We start from the raw sequence: 20,866 nt of genomic DNA, 5'->3' as shown, positions 1-20,866 counted from the left end.
TATATATATATATATATATATATATATATATATATATATATATATATATATATATATATATTATTATTATTATTATTATTATTATTTGGGGATAAACAGTTACATAAGATCGCTACAAATAGCCATCTGTTTCAGTCAAAGAGACTTCGTCAGGCGACCCGGAACCTCTCGACGCCAAAAAGAAAAATGAAAAATGGGAGAGATTAGAGAGAAATTGAAAAGTCTCCTTGACTGAAACAGATGTCTATTTGTAGCGACCATATGTAACTGTTTATCCGCCCCCCCCAAAAAAAAAGTTTTGCTCTTTTTATTGAGCGCTATATAACAACCTCATTGTCTTCATTAGTCCCGACTTTTGAAAACCTCAAACTGAACGATATATATATATATATATATATATATATATATATATATATATATATATATATATATATATAAATGTAACTGTTGGTTCTTTCGGAATTAATTATCTAAAAAACCACTGGACGGATGGCTTCCACGTTTTGGTATAATATGTGTACTATATACATGTGGTGTGTTTTTATATATTTCTTTTTAATTATAACATTATACTTAATTTTTCTATGATAAATAGGTGGATTTCTTTGTACCGAGAGGCCATTCTTTTATTTAGGGACAATTATTTATTACCGCTTCCTGTCACGTGACCAGTGTTACAATTTAGCGGTTTTCCTGCTAGATCTGGAGATTTCATTTACAATCTAGCGGGAAATTCTAGAAAATCTGGAGGTATTTGGCACCCACACACCCGCATTAGATTATTAAAAAATAAAGAAAAGCGCTTGAAAATATTCAATGTAAGTAAAAAATAGTAGCATTTATTGCCTTTGGTAACAATTATTTATTGATTATTTGTTTTGTTTTTAACCTTTTTTTCGACTAACCATTCTTAAATCTCACCATAAAATCGATTTTTCCAAGTACATTTTAGGTGGGGGGAGGGGGGATTCAAACCTCCGAAGTTTAGTTTAAAATACGATCTAAAAGTGTAAAAAGCAAGAAACAACAGCAAAAAAAAAAAAAAAAACCCAAAACGGGTTTGTATTACTGTATACATAGATTCGAAAAAGTTGTCAAAAAACAAATATATAACAAATAAATGTTATCAAAGGCAAGATAAGTTACTTTTCTGCCAAACTGGATATATTTTTCGTGTTTTTATTCAGTGTAACATATTTATTCAGCTCGAAAAACATACATTGTTTACCGATGTATTTGAAAATTCAAGATGGCGTCTCACACCCTTTTTAACACTGCAAGTTTGGAAAAAGGTGTTATAAGTAAAAAACTATACAAAATACTATTAAAAACCCGCCGAATATATGTCAACCTATGTCACAGTAACATGTATTGAGCGAGTTTTTAACAGTATTTTATCCGGTTTTCTATTTATAACATCTTTTCCCAAACTTACCGTGTTAAAGAGAGAATCAGACTCAATCTTGAATGTTCCATACATCGGAAAACACTGTATGGTTTTCGAGCTGAATAAACATGTTACATTGAATAAAAACACGAAAAATATATCCAGTTAGGTAGAAAAGTAACTTATCTTGCCTTTGATAACATTTATTTGTTATATATTTGTTTTTTGACAACTTTTTCGAATCTATGTGTACAGTAATACAAACCCATAGTAAGAAAACACGGAACATTATGGAGTGGTTTTGGGGGGGGGAGAATTAGCGATTTTTGAAAATTTCAGACGATAAGTTAAAAATCTAGCGATTTTCTGGACATTTCTTTCTCCTGATCTCGCGGGTTTTTTTTAAATCTCAGTTGACAACATTGCATCACTAAAAAAACACTACAGGCTTAATGTAAACAGAATGTGTTTACAATATCGGTAAATTTTCAATGGGTTTAATTACATGATTATTGATAATGTAATCATGTGATTGAACTTTAATTTAAATTAACCACACGTGGTCGCAAAATGAATGCCGACGCTCAAAGTGTATACACATTTTGACTCCTCCCTTTACTTAAAAATTCACCAAAAATAAGGAAATTAACGATTTTAATGAAAATTGCAGTATTTTTCAAATAATGATCGCAGAATATAATGAACTAATTATTTTTACTTAACTCTTAGTGAAAATGCTTTATTTTGTTTAAACAAAAATACCTTTACTAAAGTTATGGTTTTCAGTAGTAAATAAGAAACGCAAGAATTTATTTTTGCTTTTTTAAAGCATCGTAATTTGTAACAATAAAAAATAATTTTTACAGTAACATTACGAAAAAAGCCCCTAAAGTCCGTAATTCTCGCATACTATTCAGGAAATTAAAGATTACATTAGATTCCTATTTCAGTCACCTAAATTATTTAGGGTGAAATGAGTTTAGGAATTTATAGCCAAACCTAAATATTTTTTTTTTTTGGTAAATATCCAGATACACTACTACAGAACACCAACCACTCAAATTTGTTTGGAGGGGGGTGATGTTGGGGCGCGCACGCCAACATCACATCCGCCCCCCCCCGCTCGCGCCCCCAATGTACAAAGTAAAATCTTCGGAAAATGTTAAATGGTGTTCTAATTGGTAAATGTCGGTGCGTTACTTACGGAAAATTTGAAAATTCGATGTTCCAGGTAAAAAAAAAAACAGATAAATGACCCCTCCCCTACTCCAACTTGGTGTGCTTTCCTTTTCTTATTTTATTTAATTTTCAGCTAATTTTAAATTTTCCATCCAAAAAGCACTATAATGTATTTTTGAAAATTAGAAAATTCTATGTCCTGGAAAAAAAATCCCCTTCCCCCAACGTAGTTTGCTTGGTGAAGCCGTCGTTTATACTACAGCGTGCATGCGCGTAGCATAAACGGAAGCTGCAAATGGTGGAAAAAAGTTCGTGGGTTCAGGGTAAATACTATGCAAACGGTAAATTTGCCCCAAGTTTGACTATCAGATTCGTTGTCAGCGACCTTAATTACCTATAAAAAAAACAAATTAGAGTAGTCGGTGTTCTGTAGTAGCGTATCTGGATATTTACCTTTTTTGTTTTCTTGCTTAAAAAAATAGCATTAATACATTAAGTTAGGTAAACTTTTTCGTTTAAAAATGGAATTATTTCCCTTTCGTTATGAACTTTTTAAAAAAAAATTTTTTTAATAAATATTTTGTGTTTTATATACATAAAGTACAATTGTTGAATGTTACTGTTTTGATTATATTCGTTTGGAGGGGCACAATTAAAAAATTAAGAAAGATTAAAACGAAGCGAAATTTAAGTTTCCGTTCCATTTTTACAACAACAGTAAAACAGTGCATACTCAGCAAGTTTCATCGTAATTTATAAGCATATTGAAACACTAAATCAACATTTTATTTATTTTTTTGCATAATTAATGATGGAAGTATTTTTCTGTTTATTTTCTTAACATCTGTTAAAAAAATAATTTGTACATTCTCTTGAAAAAAAGAATCACACTTTTCTCTACTTTCACATGTGTTCCATTTTAACAAACTGAGCCACAGCAACACGTGGCCGGGTACAGCTAGTATATATATGTATATATATGATTGAAACGTCTTGTCAGACGAGTGCTACTCCCTCAGTCACTGAAAGACCATGGGGCCGAAGATGACTTTTTATGTATGCATATACACATACATATACATACATACGCACACAAACATATATATACGTATATACATACAAACACACATAAACATATATACACACATACATATATACATACATATACACATAGACATACATACATATAATACACATTTACATATATAAACATACATACACATATACATACATATATACATAGATACATATGATGATTGCAGCTCAATTATTACATGCTTCCAGCATTTCAGACCTACACGCGTCACAACTTTTCCATCGCCACAGAACTATTTTTTATAGACGAATGCCTGAGGGAGTATCTATACAAAGATGATGTTACAAATTTTTAGCTTTGTCTCGGTTCAAAATGTTGAGATCCAGCAAAAAGCAAAAGCAAGATAGTCAGCAACAAGTCGAACTACAGACCAGCTTAACGCGGGTACTTGTCTCCCGCTTTATGGGTTTTTAATTCATAGATTTGCTTCTCCATGGCTTTCGGGAGCCCTCTCCACCCCACACACACACATGGAAATGAACACATACACGTACACATACAAGCATACATACAAATTCACGCAAACATACATATGCAAGAACACACACAAACACACATGCCAACATGTCAATACACACATACACGCATACACATATAAAATAAATAAATAATTTGTACATTCTCTTGAAAAAAAGAATCAAACTTTTCTCTACTTTCACATGTGTTCCATTTTAACAAACTGAGCCACAGCAACGCGTGGCCGGGGACAGCTAGTATATATATATAAATGTAATTCTTGGTTCGTTCAAAGTCTATAGAACCATATTTCTACATTACCAATTTAATTGAAATTTTCAGAAAATCTATTTTTAAAGTCAATGAATGTTTGCATGTTATTAAAATAATTTAACATTGCGAATTATAAAAATATTAAATTATGAATGAAAATATTTTTCGTAACTGCGAGATTATGCAGCCTTTCATTTCCGGTAGAAATGAGTCTTTCACTTATTGAGATAAGTATTATTTGTATTAGTTTTTATGATACTTATGCAGAGAGTGATCCGTGCTGAAATAATAACCTTACAATTGAATAAAAAAAACATATCGTAAAACTTTAATTAACCGTGGAAATACGATTTAAAAAATAGTGCGGATCACTCTCTGCATTTTTCCTATTATTATTCTTAAAGAGTAAAACTTTTCTTATTCATGAAAAGAGTTAAGCCTACGTAAATAAATAAATGTTTGTACAAGTGACAAATTATCAATAAATGGTTTAGTTACTTTTTTTTAATTATTTATGAAAGGAGTTAACGTAAATAATGTTTGTAAAAGTGCGAAAGTGCCGTAGTTGTACAACCATCACTCCCATGCGTAATTTCTATACTTATAGGTTTTTGTAAATTTTTTTCGCTGGATTATTATTGATTGGACACTAATTAAACAGATTATTAAAAAAAAAAAACATTAAAAAAAGAAATCATTATTTCGACATTTGAAAGTGGTGCTCACTTTAGTTACAACGTTCTTATAATCAGTCACCCATTTTGTAACCAATAAAAACGCGGTATATCAAAACCATAGAGGCCTCTACCGCATTTGTAAGTCAGAAATATATTTATTTCTCAAAGAAAAAAAAATATAGATTGAACATGAGTTTTTTATTGTTTTTATGAAAATAAAGTTTCGAGTTTTTTAATTTTTTTTGTTTTTTTACTTATTTAGTTAAAAGTCAGTTTGTTGGTGTTTTTTTTGTTTTTTTTTAAATAATTTGTTTTTATGAAAGGTGAGTTTGTTGGTGTTTCCTTACAATAATTTATCTGTTTTTATGGAAGGTGAGGGGTTTTTTTTTCAAAACTTTCTTTTTAATTTTTTTTAAGTATTATAAATTTCACTAACATGCTGGAGAAATGTTGGTGCTAATGCAGAGAGTGATCCGTGCTATTTTTTAAATCGTATTTCCAAGTTTAATTAAAGTTTTAGGATATGTTTTTTTATTCAATTGTAAGGTTAAAGTACAGAATAGGTACAAAACACCCACCCCCTCCTCATGTTAAGAATGGCTTTTAAAATAATAACATTATTATTTCAGCACAGATCACTCTCTGCATGAGTACCGAAATGTTTAATAATTTGTTTTTTTTTAGATTAGGTCCACCTCCACAAGTTTTCTTTAAATGACGACATGGATAGGTTTTCGAGTATGCTGAATACGGAAATCGCATTGAATTTTTGCGGAAATAAGTAGTTATCAAGATATAAAAAGTTATATTATGCATTGTATTCTTTGGCGGCCATCTTTTATGCGCGCACGCGCCATAAACAAATGCACGCGCGTAAAAAAATGGCCGCCAAAGATTACAATGCGTAATACAACTTTTTATATCTTGATAACTATTATTTCTGCAAAATTTCAATGCGATTTTCGTATTCAGCATAGTCGAAAACCATTACAAGTCGTCATTTAAAAGAAAATTGAGGAGGTGAACCTAATCTAAAAATTTACCAATAATTTTCCATTGCGTACGCCTCCCGATACATTGCTTAGTCAACATGCTACCATTTTATATCTCCCGAAGACACTTTCGTATTTAGAAAAAAAAACAAAAATGGGTGACCGATTTACCAGAACGTGGTAACTAAAAAGTGAGTACCCCTTTCAAATGTTGAAACGATTTTTTTTTCAATTTTTTTTTCATAATCTGTTTAGTGTTCAATCAATAATAATCCAGTGAAAAAATTTCAAAAAACCTATCAGTATAGAAATTCACATGGGGTGATGGTTGTATAACTCTGCCACGTAAGTAAATAAATAAAAAATGTTACTAAGGGAACGACCATTAAATAATTCTGCGGGACGCCATGGAACTCAACGCCCAAGGAGTACCAAAATAGTTTTCATGATATGAAGAAATTTTTTTTCGAAAAGTGGGTGATCACTTTTCTATGTAAATTTAACTTAGAATGAGCACCCACTTTCTGGCCACCTGGGGAAGGGGCATTTATTTTCGTGTTTATTGGCTTAAAGGTTTTTTGACAAGGTAGTTTGGTACGTGAGTGCATATTTAACAGTTTTCGTTTATGCTCACGCGTAGCATAAACAAAGGCTACGTCTGTGAAATGGAAAATAGTCCCAGAGTTCAGGGGTTATATTACCATGCAAAAGAAATCAAACAAAAAACTTTTTAGCCAAGAAACACACAGAAAAATGCCCCTCTCTCAGGTGGCCAGAAAGTGGGTGCTCATTCTAAGTTAAATTTACATTGAAAAGTGATAACCCACTTTCCGAAAAAGTAATTTCATGAATATCATGAAAACTTTCTTTTTGCTACGGAAACGGTTTGCAGATTCGTTTTTAGCACACCGCAATCTACAATAAAATATTTCGTTATATACGAACGTGAAACGGGCCTTCAAGTAAGATAATACCGAATTTTTGGGAGCAGATTTGCCGTTTAGTTGTACAAATATCCTCAAACCAGGTATTCACTAAAAGGAACTTTTAAAAGTCGTCACCTGTATCGAGCAAAAGTTTAAAACCACCGATTATATGCCAGCCTACGTCATGATAACATATATTGAGTGAGTTCCTAACAGTATTTTGTATAGTTTTTTAGTTTAAACTCATTTTCCCAAAATTTCCCCAAACTTGACGTGTTCGATACAGTCTGCCGCCATTTGTATTTTTCAGATATACCGATAAACATTCAATGTTTTTGAACCGATTATATATTACATAAAAACACTAAAATCTTATCCAGTTAGGTAGAACATTTCTATTTCTTGCCTTTGATAACATTTATTTGTTATATATTTATTTTTTGACAACTTTTTTGTATCTGTGTTTAGTAATATAAACCCTTTTCATTTAATGTAACGTTTAGTCGGCTGGAAAAACAGTGTTTATCGGTGTATTTGAAAGCTACAAATAGTGGCGGACACTATTGAGTACTTTAAGTTAGAGAAAGTGAGTTAAAACTAAAAAACTATACAAAATACTGTCAGAAACCCACCAATTATGCCAGCCTATGTCATGGTAACATATATTCGGTGGGTTTCAGACACTGTTTTGTATAGTTTTTAGTTTTCAACTTACTTTCCCAAACTTAACTTATTCAACAGAGTCCGCGACCATTTCTGTTTTCGGAGCCAATTAAACATTTTACATTACATAAAAACACTAAACAATTATCCAGTTAGGTAGAAACGTAACTTACCTTACCTTTGCTTTCATTTATTTGTTTTTGGACAACTTTTTCGAATCTGTGTATAGTAACCGCTCCCCCCATCAACCAAATATTAATTACTAACTCACATTTTTGTATACAGAAAACAACAACAAAAAAAAATATTTAGCGTTTCAACATTTTTGCTACGTTCGGCTTCATCCACTGATTGTTGGTCGAGTCCAAACCATGATTGACAGAATCTCTCGAGGACCCAGATCAAATTCTGCGAGAGTACCATTTTTTTCATTTTCGCTTTCTTTTTCACTTTTTGGAGTGGATTGCTGTACTAAGAATATAAGAAACATGCATTTTTCTCTTTTTATTAAATTTTTCTATTACACCAAATTGAGCCACTGCAACGCGTGGCAGGGTACAGCTAATTTATATATATATATATATATATATATATATATATATATATATGTAAATTTTGTTCGTTACAAGTGAATAAAACCATATTTCTACGTTACCAATTTATTGGAAATTTTCAGACAACCCATCTTTAGAGTCGAGGGATGTTTTTATGTTATTAAAATAAATTTTCCTCACGAATTATTAAAATATTAAATAAAATAAATATATTTTCGTAACTGTTAGTGCGAAACTGTTCTGTTGATAAAACTAAACTTCCGGTTCAATTCATTTCACAGTCACGAATTGACGAGAGGCAGTAGATTTCATTTTCTGTTTACTCGATAAGTAAAAAAAACAAAAAAAAACATAATTCATTTGTTTATCTTCCAAACTTTTTAATTTAAACATTTTTTCATTATTATATAAGGCAAAAAAAAAAGTTTGTCGCTTGCTTTTTGAGTTTTCTTTTGTTTGTTTTTTTGTTTTTGTTTTTGTTTTTCGATATAAGATTGGTTGGTAGTGCTAATGCAAAGAGTGGTCCGCGCTTTTTTTAAAATCGTATTTCCAGGTTTAATTAAAGTTTTATTATATGTTTTTTTTTTATTCAATTGTAAGGTTAAAATACAGATTAGGTACAAAAACACTCTCCCCTCCCCATGTTAAGAATGGCTTTTTAAATAATAACGTTATTATTTCAACACGGATCACTCTCTGCATGAGTACTGTACTTTCACCTAACAATTTAATAAACAAAACATGGTACTTATGCAGAGAAAGTACCATAATAATATAATAATAGAATAATAACGTTATTTAGAAAGCCATTCTTAACATGGGGAGGACGTTTTGTTACTATTCTATACTTTCACCTAACAATTTAATAAACACAATATGGTACTAATGCAGAGAAGGTACCGTGCTGAAATAACCCTATTAAGAAAGCCATTCTTAACATGGGAAAGGGAGAGTGTTCTGTAACTATTTTATATTTTCACCTAACAATTTAATAAACAAAAGGGTTATCCTGACGCTGTGCACTTCTTTATTTACATTGGAAGTGACGTCACACAAATCTTATAATACGGATGGCTACAATTGTAAAAATAATTTGTTTTATTTTTCTCTCCCATTTGTTATATTGGTATTTGAGCGGAGAATCTAACATTTCTTTTCATTTTGAGAATTTGTTTTAGTTTTTAATTACTAACACAGCGGAGAATTTAACTCCCCCCCTTTCTTATTTTGAGCAGAGAATTTATTTTATTTTCATTTTGAACTCTTCCGATCTGACGTTACCTTTTACAGGTACTCCTGCACTTTACGACCCGAGCTATTTTTAACGCTATTATTTAGAAACCTATTATTTAACATGGGGAAGGGAGGGTGTATTGTAACTATTCTGTACTTTCACCTAACAATTCAATTAAAAAAAGGTAAATATGAAGAATTACTCCACCCTCGAAAATTCCTTTAAAATTACCACTCTTAATGGTTTTCGGGGTCGCTGAAAACGAAAATAACGTTTAAAATTACGGCAAACGAGTAGTTTCCAAGATATAAAGAAATGTTAGTTTTAAAAAGTGGGGGATCACTTTTCTATAATAATTTAACGTAAAATGATCACCCACTTTGTGGCCAGGAGTACCTATAAAAGGTAACGTCGGATCGGAAAAAGAGCTCAAAATGAAAATAAAATAAATTCTCCGCTCAAAATAAGAAATGGGGGGGGCTTAAATTCTCTGCTGTGTTAGTAATTAAAAACTAAAACAAATTCTCAAAATGAAAAGAAATGCTAGATTCTCCGCTAAAATACCAATATAACAAATGAGAGAGAAAAAAAAATTAAATTCGCTAAAACAAATTATTTTTTACTTATAAACTGGTTTATTAATTGTAGAAAACAAAAAAAAAACGGGAGAAAAAAGGAGCTCAAAATGAAAGAAAAATAAAACAAATTATTTTTACAATTGTAGCCATCCGTATTATAAGATTTGTGTGATGTCACTTCCAATGTAAATAAAGAAGTGCACAGCGTCAGGATAACCAACAAAAGATAGTACTTATCCAGAGAAAGTACCGTGCTGAAATAATACCGTTATTTAGAAAGCTATTCTTAACATGGGGAGGGAGTTTTGCATCTATTCTATACTTTCACCTAACAATTTAATAAACAAAAATAGATAGTACGTATGCATAGAAAATACCGTGCTGAAATAATGTTATTTAGAAAGACATTCTTAACATGGGGATGGTATTTTGTAACTATTCTGTCCTTTCACCTAACAATTTAAAAACAAAACATGGTACTTATGCAGAGAAGCTACCCCGCTCAAATAATGACGTTATTATTTAGAAAGCCATTCTTAACATTGGGATAGGGGTGTTTTGTAACTATTCTGGACTTTCACCTAACAATTTAATAAACAAAAGTTAAACGTAAGCAGACAAGGAACAGTACTGAATCATTAACATTATTTAGAAAGCCATTCTTAACATGGGGAGGGAGGATGTTTTCTAACTATTCTGTACTTTCGGTGTTAATGCAGAGCGTGATCTGTCTACTTTTTAAATCGCATTTCCACGTTTAATTAAAGTTTTATGATATGTTTTTTATTCAATTGTAAGGTTAAAGTACAGAATAGGTACAAACCCCCTCCCCATGTTAAGAATGGCTTTTTAAATAATAACGTTATTATTTCAGCACGGATCACTCTCTGCATGAATACCGATTAATGTTTTATTCTTTGCTTTTTTTACCGTATTTTTGGGGGTTTTTTAAGAAAACCTTTAACAAAAATTGAAAGTACACGTTCTTTCTTTTCTTTTTTTTACAGAAGTTGTTTTTACATAAGAAAATATGAATGCTTTTTCTTTATTAAAGAAATTGGGTACTCGTGCACTTATTGATCTGTGCTGAAATAATAACGTTATTATTTAAAAAGCCATTCTTAACATTGGGAGAAGAGGGTGTTTTGTAACTATTCTGGACTTTCACCTAACAATTTAATAAACAAAAATTAAACTTAAGCAGACAAGGAACAGTACGGACGCATTAACATTATTTAGAAAGCCATTCTTAACATGGAGAGGGAGGATGTTTTCTACCTATTCTGTACTTTCAGTGCTAATGCAGAGACTGATCCGCGCTATTTTTTAAATCGTATTTCCACGTTTAATTAAAGTTTTATATGTTTTTTATTCAATTGTAAGGTTAAAGTACAGATTAGGTAAAACCCCCTCCCCTCCCCATGTTAAGAATGGCTTTTTAAATAATAACGTTATTATTTCAGCACGGATCACTCTCTGCATGAATACCGATTAACGTCTTGTTCTTTGCTTTTTTTACCGTATTTTTTTTGTTTTGTTTTTTTCAAGAAAACCTTTTTAACAAAGATTGAAAGTTCACGTTTTTTTCTTTTTTTTTACAGAAATTGTTTTTATATAAGAAAATATGAATGCTTTTAAAGAAATTGGGTACTCGTGCACTTATTGATCCGTGCTGAAATAATAACGTTATTATTTAAAAAGCCATTTGAGCCCGAAACTATAAATTTTAAGGGGTCATAATAGGGGTCAAATTAAAAAAAAATTTACTTTTTTTTTTTTTGCTCAGCTTACACCTCCAAACACCCGGGCAACGCCGGGCTGAAATGCTAGTATATATATATATATATATATATATATATATATATATATATATATATATATATATATATATATATATATATATATATATATATAAGTAATGGTTGTGTAGTTCCAACGAGAGAAAAAATGTATATTTAAAGGAGTGTAGTCATCAACAATTGTAGGTTTTTTAGACTTTTATCATTTTTTAATATTTTTTTAATATTTTGATGTGTTTCAAGCCTTGTTCAGCTCTCTTCCGATATTTTTATATAAAGTTTCTTTAGGTAAAAGTTGGGAATTTTCTTTTCGGAAAACATTTTATCGCTGACAGCACTGTGTTTTTCAGAGAAATGCTAATCTCAGACTTTTTGTCACCAATAGAGTTGGCTCTGGACAAAAGTTCAATTTATTAGAGTTAAGTCCATTTAGTGGGCGAGGGGGCTTTGGGTTTATTTGGTGAATATTTTTATGGGTTTTTATGATTTTCTTTCGAATATCACTGCTTAGCATCGCGAGTAAGATTTTCGCTCGGATTCTCCTTGACCGCCTGCTCATCCTCGCAGAGGACACTCTACCAGAGACCCGGTGCGGGTTTCAACCTTCCTGGGGGACGGTGGACATGATTTTCTTTGTAAGGCAACTGCAGGAGAAAAGCCTTGAACAGCAACAGCCCATGATGTTTGTCTTTTGGGACCTTAAAAAGGCTTTTGATAAAGTGCCACCACCTGCCAAGTGGGCTGTCCTCGCGAGATACGGTTGTCCACCCAACTTCGTTGAACTGGTGCATGACGGAATGGTTGGAAGAGTTTGTCATCAGAACTCTTTTTCAGATCCATTTCCCATCAACGGTGGTCTGAAGCAGGGGTGTGTTTTGGCCCCAACGTGTTTCTCGCTGTACATCGCAGCAATGCTCAGTGAGATTCCACCAGATATACCCTCAATTGGCCTGCAATTTTGTTTGGACGGCGGAATTTTCAACCTCGCACGACTCCGTGCCAAAATCAAAACCACCTTATGCGAAGTGCGAGAACTACAATATGCTGGTTACAACGCCACTCCAGGTCAGATGGCAGAGGGCCTGCAGTCGTTACCAGACGCATATAACTCGTTTGGTATGCGAGAGCAAACCCATCCCCCTACCCTCTCCTGTGAGAACTGTTCGTGTCTCTTCCGTCATAGAACCGAACTGTACAGCCAGGTATCACATAGGCACCCACCCACCTGACGACAGGATCCAATGCTCGGATACGAGTAGGAGCCGGCGACGACGATGATTTTCTTTCTTTTTTGACGTGTGTGTATGTGTGTGTCAGTGTTTGCTTGTGTGTTAAGGCGAGGATTGTGTGTTGTGTGTGTGAAAGTGTGTGGGTCAAGATCTGTGATTTTTTTTTCTTTCACATGTGTGTGCTTGTGTGTGTGTGTGTGCCCGTGTGCGCGCACATGCCCGTGCATGTAAGAGGAAAAAGAGGCAGGATATCTAGATAGGTATAAGGTCGATTCCCAATCTAAACATACATACATGCATGTATTCAGTCACCCAAACACAAACACACGCACACACACACAAACAAAATAGAATATACATACACATACACACACATACATACGCATACACACACATACATATATACATACACATATGCATATATATATACACATATATACACACATATGCATGTATGCATATATAAACACACTATAATTTGCAATGGAGTCTTGAAATACGAGACTTCTCTCAAATAAAAAGTAGGGGAGGGGAACAACATTCTAGTTTCCCTTAAAAATAAATGAAAAGGCTTACTTGGTAAAAGGAGGATCTGAAAGAAAAAAGGCATGCAAAATAGAGATTTTATGTTGTTTTTTTTTTTGTTTTTGTTTTTTTTTGTTAAGGTTTACAATTTGGGCTCACTGTATGTGAAATGTATATTAAATTTACTTCTCTAAACGGGTTTTAAGTTCTTCTTCTTCTTCTTCTTATTCTTCTTCCAACAAGTTGTTTTGCTGGCGTTGTTTCCACGCTTTAAATTTTGTCTTTGCCCGTTTCTTAAACGACTCATCTTTTACCAAAACCTGCACAAAAGTTTCGGAAAAGGGTTTTGGTAACATGTGAGAAACTCTGTCCGATGGCATTCGTTTAATTTTGTTTGGAGACTCTTTTGAATAGAAAAAGACATTGTCGACAGGGTTTTTGGCTTTGGAACCATAATTAAGATCCGGTTTGCTAATCGCTAAGTGGTCAGCGAGTTCTTCGTCATCACCAGCAATTTTCGATGCGATATTGTCACGATCGGATGTTTTTCTTTCTCCAATAAATGAATTCAATTTTCTCTTGATGATCCTTTCCAATAAGAGCCTGGAATCTTTTAATTCCTCTGACGTCGAGTATAGTATTTCTTCGAAAATGATGTCGGTCAATTGTGAATAGGCTTTCATGTCATCTTTACACTCAACGAGTCCTTTTTGATTTCCATCCGAACCAATTCGCGTAACATGGTCCTTGGCACCTAGAAGAGCCTCAATAAACATTTCGGAAATGCAATTTACAACTTTGTGTTGGTATGCGTTCTTGTGCAATGATCTCCTCAGGTGAAACATGTTATAAATATCCTCAACCACTTTATCTCTGTAAGCAATTATATTCCTCCCATCATGTTGTATCACCTTCGCGAACTTCATTATTCTCAAGTGATCAAAGTTGTTTTTGATACCCAAATGGTGGCAGTCTCTGGCGAAATAATCCCATTTATCGACATCAACACCATTTTCTTTATTTGAGATTATTTGATAGAGGAATCGCTTTTCTTTTCCCCTCCCGGTGATTTCGGAATTGTCTGTCAATTGATCTGGTGGATGGATAAGATTCTTTATAAAGTTTTTGTCTTTGTCATATAATTCCCACTTTTCAAATTCGTCTTTGTTTTCATCGTATAGACCGTCAAATATCTTTAGCGAGACATCTTCATGTCTCCAGTTGGAATCAGGTGAAGCACGTTTAATAAAATGTTCATATGTGTGCGAAAACGGTCCGTGACCCAAGTCATGGCATAATCCGGCGATTTGGACACAAAGAATATCTTTAGGTGTTATACCTAGCTTAGGTTGACGTTGATGGATATTTTCTATCATCAATTTTGCTAAATGGCAAGTTCCGATGCTGTGTTCAAATCTATTATGCGAAGCCCCTGGGTAAACGAAGTAAGCTAGTCCCAGTTGTTTAATATTTCTCAGTCTTTGAAATTGTGGCGTGTCTATAATTTTAACGCATAAAGGGTGAAGTTCAATACATCCGTGAACCGAATCATTAAATATTTTATATTTCGTCATCAAATTAGCCGTTTCTCCCATTATGTTTCTGTTGTTTCCAACACAAAAACGCAGTAATTTAGGAAATTGTTTCTATTTAGAAAACTAAGAAATAGTTATTCTGTTTCAATAAATTTCGAAAACAAAATTACAAGTCTTCAAATTTACCAGTCTCTCTGAAATGGCATTTATCTTAAAATTTTACTTGTTGCTTAGACGAAAAAAGGAATGCACTTGCAAAATATCTCTTCACGTGAATCAATACAATCTTTTTTTAAGGTCAATTTTTAAAGAAAATGATGTAAATAAATAATATTACCTTAATCGTATGGAAAATATATAGTTCGTGCGTTGTTCGTGTGAGTTTAACATTTGTATGCGTTTTGCCCATAAAATGAAAAGTTGCGAACTGCTTTTTGTTAAAAAAAAAAAAAAAACGAACGAAATGTCTATGACAAAAATAACAGATTTTTAGCATCCTTTGTGTGAAGGGGCATGATTTTTGTTGTTTATATAACATTGGTTCACGTGATTAAAAGTACTTTGATTCCTAGAAGTTCATATCTAATATAACACACTCCTATCCATGGGAAATCATATCTAGTTCAACACACGCCTTTTCTATAAAATCATATTTGTTCAATACACACTTTTTAAAAAATCTGTCACAAACAATGTGGCTTTTATTCTGAAGCCTATTCAATTTCATTTCTAAAATGCACATTCATGATTAGGTTTGTTTATTGCACAGACTGCGTGATATGATAATATATTATTGATTAGCCAGAAATTATTTACAGTGAAATGCATTTCTACAGGGTTTTATTGCTCCTAAATAACTTATTATTTTTACTTAAAGACTATATTGAGGATGTTAGCGGACATTTTTTTTCCAAGGATCGATTTTTTACTTTCTTTAATAGCAGTGATAATTCGAAGTTATCTTCTTTTTTTTATTATTCAATTGTGCTAATTATTATTTCTTATAAAAAAGAATTTTTGTTCACAAAAATAAAAACACTGCAAAATTACAACTGCAGAATTTACCGAAATTTGTATAAATTACTACTAATTACTAATAACACGACTTTTTCATTTGTTTTCCTTGGTCAATTAGTCCCCCCTCCCTCTTCTGAGTTAAGAATAGGTTAAATAATTTACTTCAAATCAGTAAATGCATTAACTTTATTTCTTTTTTGTTTTTAGGAAGGTTTTATCACCCTTATTTGGGAGAGAATTAAAAATCTTTTTAACCTTAACCTAACTATAACTTTACTTGTTTTTCTTTTTTTTATTATTCCTTCGTTTTAGTGGCGCTTGCTTTTTTATATTTTTTTTATATAATGCTGTGGCAATTTCCGATTTTCTGTAAATCACAATCAGAAACATTTGGATCGATTTAGATCATCTCCCATAAAAGCAAACAAAAAAGAATAAATAAATAAAAATAAAACAACTAAAAAAAATAACTCCAATAACTTTTCACAAAAAATCACATTATATATATATATATATATATATATATATATATATATATATATATATATATATATATATATATATATCTTTAGAATTTATGAAAACTCGTCTCGGGAAAACTCGTCTCGGGAAAACTCGTCCCCTTTCGCTAGGTAGGAAAACTGGTCCCTTATTGAATAAATATCGATTGAAAACACATTTTATGATCGTTCTTGAAGGAAATATTGTTTTTTAAAATAGACTATAGCCCCCTCCCCTCATAATATTTTTTTTTAATATTTTTACTTGTTTAATGTTTTTTTGTTTTTTGTTTTTAAATGAAATCGATTTTCTAAGTGTCCGTTTTCTACCTAACTGGCTAAGTTTTTAGTGGTTTCACTTATTTTAAAGCGTTTATTATGTTCATAAACGAGACCGCATATTTTTTTTGTATTAATATAAAAAGAATTTACTTATATACTGTTTATAAAAGGGTAAAATCGATTTTTCTACCTCGCCGACTATGTTGTTTATTTAATTTATTTGGAATCGTTTATTTGGTAAAGAAAAAAAAACACAGAAAACAAACAAAAAACATGTCGAGTGTTACGTGAGAACGAGAAATAATGTCCGGTATATCACATCTTAAGGGTCTTGATAATCGCTAACAAATAGAAAATTAAAGAAATTACTGAGGGAGATTTGGTTTCAAAAAGAAAATAATAAATTTTAATATATTTTTAAATATAATTTAGAGAGAGAGAGAGAGAGAGAGAGAGAGAGAAAGAGTGGGGGGGTAAAAGCTATATCTCCCTCCGAAAAACAACCAACAAAAAATTAAATTAAAAAGATTCTTGATAAACGATAGCGGAGTTTTCAATAAAATTGATTAATAAATTTATTTAGTGATTACTTTTTCTCTTAATGATTGATTTTAGAATTTTGAAGTAGAAATTAAAAAAATTAAAAATGAGTTAACGAGAGATTGTTAGCACATGGCATCTCTCGCGTCAAAAAAATATTTTGTTTTTAATTTATTAGTTAATTTTTGCAACATTTGACAGGACGACAATAAATGTTGATAATTGATAAAATTATAATTTTAAATAACGCATGAGTGCATGTGGTATGGGAGAAAACAAAAACAACAACAACAAAAAAAAACTATCATGATTAAAAAAACAAAACAAAAAAGTATCAAAAAATCGAATCGCTCCCTGTCTTTTAATTTTTTGGTTTTGTTTTTATTATTGTTTTTATGACTCGTTAAAATAAGAACAAAAAAAATGTGTAACTAACTTTGTATGAAGATAATAAACGCTTTAAAAGAAGTTAAACCACTAAGAACTTAGCCAGTTAGGTTGAAAACGGACACTTAGAAAATCGATTTTATTAAAAAAATATATATTAAACAAGTAAAAATATTTTTTTTTAATATTATGGGGGGGGGCTATAGTCTATTTTAAAAAACAATATCTCTTTCAAGAACGATCATAAAATGTGTTTTCAATCGATATTTATTCAATAAGGGACCAGTTTTCCTACCTAGCGAAAGGGGACGAGTTTTCCGGAGACGAGTTTTCCCGGGACGAGTTTTCCGGGCACCATTGCTTAACATACTTGCAAACACCTGGGTAACGCAGGGCACTCAGGCTAGTATATATATATAGAGAGAGAAAAGAGTCTTTTGTCTGGTTTTCAAAAACCAGATATTTATTTTCGTTATGTTGACGACACTTTTTGTCTGTTCAACAATGAAACGGAAGGAGATACCGTTTTTTGCTTCCCTTAATAATATTCACTCAGTTCTAAAATTTACTATAGAAAAGGAAAGTAATTCTTCCCTTCCTTTTCTAGATGTACTGGTGTGAAAAACACCTTCCGTTTTCTTGACTTCCATCTACCGTAAACCTACATTCACTGGTCTTTACACACGTTGGGACTCTTTTTGCCCCACTAAACAAAAATATAATCTCATCAACACTCTTATCCATAGAGCCTGTATGATATGTTCAGAGACCAAATTAAATGATGAAGTCAAATTTATTACCAAGACTCTTTGCAATAATGGTTTTCCATTGCAAATCGTGGAATCTACTATTAAAAATAAAATCTCTAATTTCAATAAAATTAAACAGGCATCTGTCGACAAATGCCCTATCTACCTACGTCTACCTTGGCTAGGTAATGTTAGTGAAAGATTTGCCAAGCAAATTTCTTCTGTCGTACAACAATGTTACTTTGCATCGAATACTCGTGTTGTTTTTTCTTGTAAACCCATTTTGTCATCAAGTTGTAAAGACGTTCTCCCCCCCACCACCACCACCATAACAATTCTATTATTTATTTATTTAAATGAAGCTGCGGTGTGCGCTACGTCGGGCGGACGTCTCAAAGAATAGATAATAGGGTAAAACAACATGTTCCATCCAAAATTCGAAATGGAAATTACCTACCTTCGGACGTTTTGAACAATATCCATGGCTCATCTATAAGAGAGCACCTTATAAATAATCGTATTTGCACTTTGAATTTTAGTGCGGACTTTTTTTCTATCCTTAGTAAGTCGCACTCTCTTTATCATCTTAAAATTCTAGAAACTCTATATATTAAGACTCTGAGACCTTCTCTTTGCAAACAAAAAGAGAATCTCTCGGGGCTTAATCTAGTTTCTATTTAATAATTAATTCATCCCCCCTCTTTTTTTATATATATACATATATTCTCCCCTACTTTTTCATCTCCGATTCATTGTTCCCCACCTTTTCTTTTTAAAACGTAATTAAGCTCGATTTTAGCTCTGTTGAGCGAGCTTCGAAACCGGTCTGCTGACACATTCATTTTTATTTTTTAATTTCACAATCTTAAATAAATAATGTTTTCGAACAAGCTTAGATTTAGTCTTTACATATCCATAATATATATATGTGTGTGTGTGTGTGTGTGTGTGTGTGTGTGTGTGTGTGTGTGTGTGTGTGTGTGTGTGTGTGTGTGTGTGTGTAATGTTAAAGAAAAAAAAGAAAAACTAGAATTGTTTAGCATGAATAAGTTGAGCACGTATTTGTGAATGTGTTAATGGCGCTAAATACAACATCGGTCAAATTAGCTCTTATGCATAGATCATCGTATAACGATTAGATCACTCTCTGACTGACGTAAATGAACATTTAAAAAATTAAAAATGTTTAAATTCGACGTTACTTTACGCGGTTAATGGTAGCCGAATGGATTAGGTATTCGCTAATCGAGCCAGAGATGTCTCGTGATGCGGGGTTCGAATCGTTCGACTGGTATTAATCGTGACACCTTGCACTGAAGATTCCCGAAAGGATGAAACACTAGTGTCTGTAGGTATTTAATTATCATAGTAAAAAAATAATTATATATATATATATATAGAGAGAGAGAGAGAGAGAGGATACAGTTAGACTCCGTTGATGGAATATCAACGATAAAAGAAGAAGATAAAAAAAGAGAAAACGTTTATCTCAGATTAACGTTAAAAGAAAAAAAAAAGTAGGGTCCCCTGCGAAGGTGAGTCGGAATTTGTTATTGATATAAACTGTTATCCCCGTCGGCTGTCGCCAAAAATAAAAATAAAAACATGTTATTCCGGCACTACACTCATAAAAGAAAAGGGGCAGAAATTGCAAATAAATAGATACATAAAATAAACAAGGGGATATATAGGATTTACTTCCCTTGGACATATTTTGTATTTTGTGAGACTAATCCATTCGGGCATCTAAGGGTCGATACATGTGTGAAAAAAAAGGGGGACAAAACAAAACAGATTTGAAATAAGAAAAAGAGGGAAAGGGGTGGAGGAGATGAACTGACCTCCAAATTGAACTATGGCCAACTGGCTGGAACATTTTTCTTTCACCTATTTTTATGTCTTCGTTTTTATACATTGTGAAAATAAAAAATAACAAGGGAAAGCTGTATATATGTACATACAATGATGTGTTTGTTCTTTCTTTCCTTCTTCCAGGAGATCTGATCATGTTCGCCCACCGACAAATTCACCCTGAGCCTATAAGTATTGTTTCAAGTCGAAGGTTGAATATACATACCCCATTCAAGTAATCTTGCCTGACGGAGGGGGGAATAACGGAATGATACTTGGCGTGACCCTCCATTAACTCTCTCCTAATTACCTAGAGAACACCAAGTAGAAATCTAGGGGGATGTCGTCACACTCATTCCAGAATGAGTGAATATGTAGGTGTCAGCTAATGAGATTTTGTGAAATGTGAGTAAGGAGAAATCATTATTTTGGGGGAA

At 32.3% G+C, this 20,866-nt stretch overlaps 1 protein-coding gene and 1 pseudogene across 5 annotated transcripts in view; one reads left to right on the top strand and one right to left on the bottom strand.

Moving 5' to 3' along the window:
* Positions 1-20,866, top strand: part of LOC145277760 (cilia- and flagella-associated protein 91-like) — a 362,282-nt gene that overhangs the window by 21,702 nt on the left and 319,714 nt on the right. The window lies entirely within an intron of this gene.
* Positions 13,093-16,526, bottom strand: LOC145277755 (deoxynucleoside triphosphate triphosphohydrolase SAMHD1 pseudogene; annotated as a pseudogene). Its single transcript, XR_013868202.1, has one exon. The product of XR_013868202.1 is annotated as a deoxynucleoside triphosphate triphosphohydrolase SAMHD1 pseudogene (transcript).

The sequence above is a fragment of the Euprymna scolopes genome, chromosome 6, assembly GCF_053919585.1.
Source record: "Euprymna scolopes isolate OS-2025 chromosome 6, ASM5391958v1, whole genome shotgun sequence".
Lineage (NCBI taxonomy): Eukaryota > Metazoa > Mollusca > Cephalopoda > Sepiida > Sepiolidae > Euprymna > Euprymna scolopes.
This window is presented reverse-complemented; position numbering and strand designations above follow the sequence as displayed.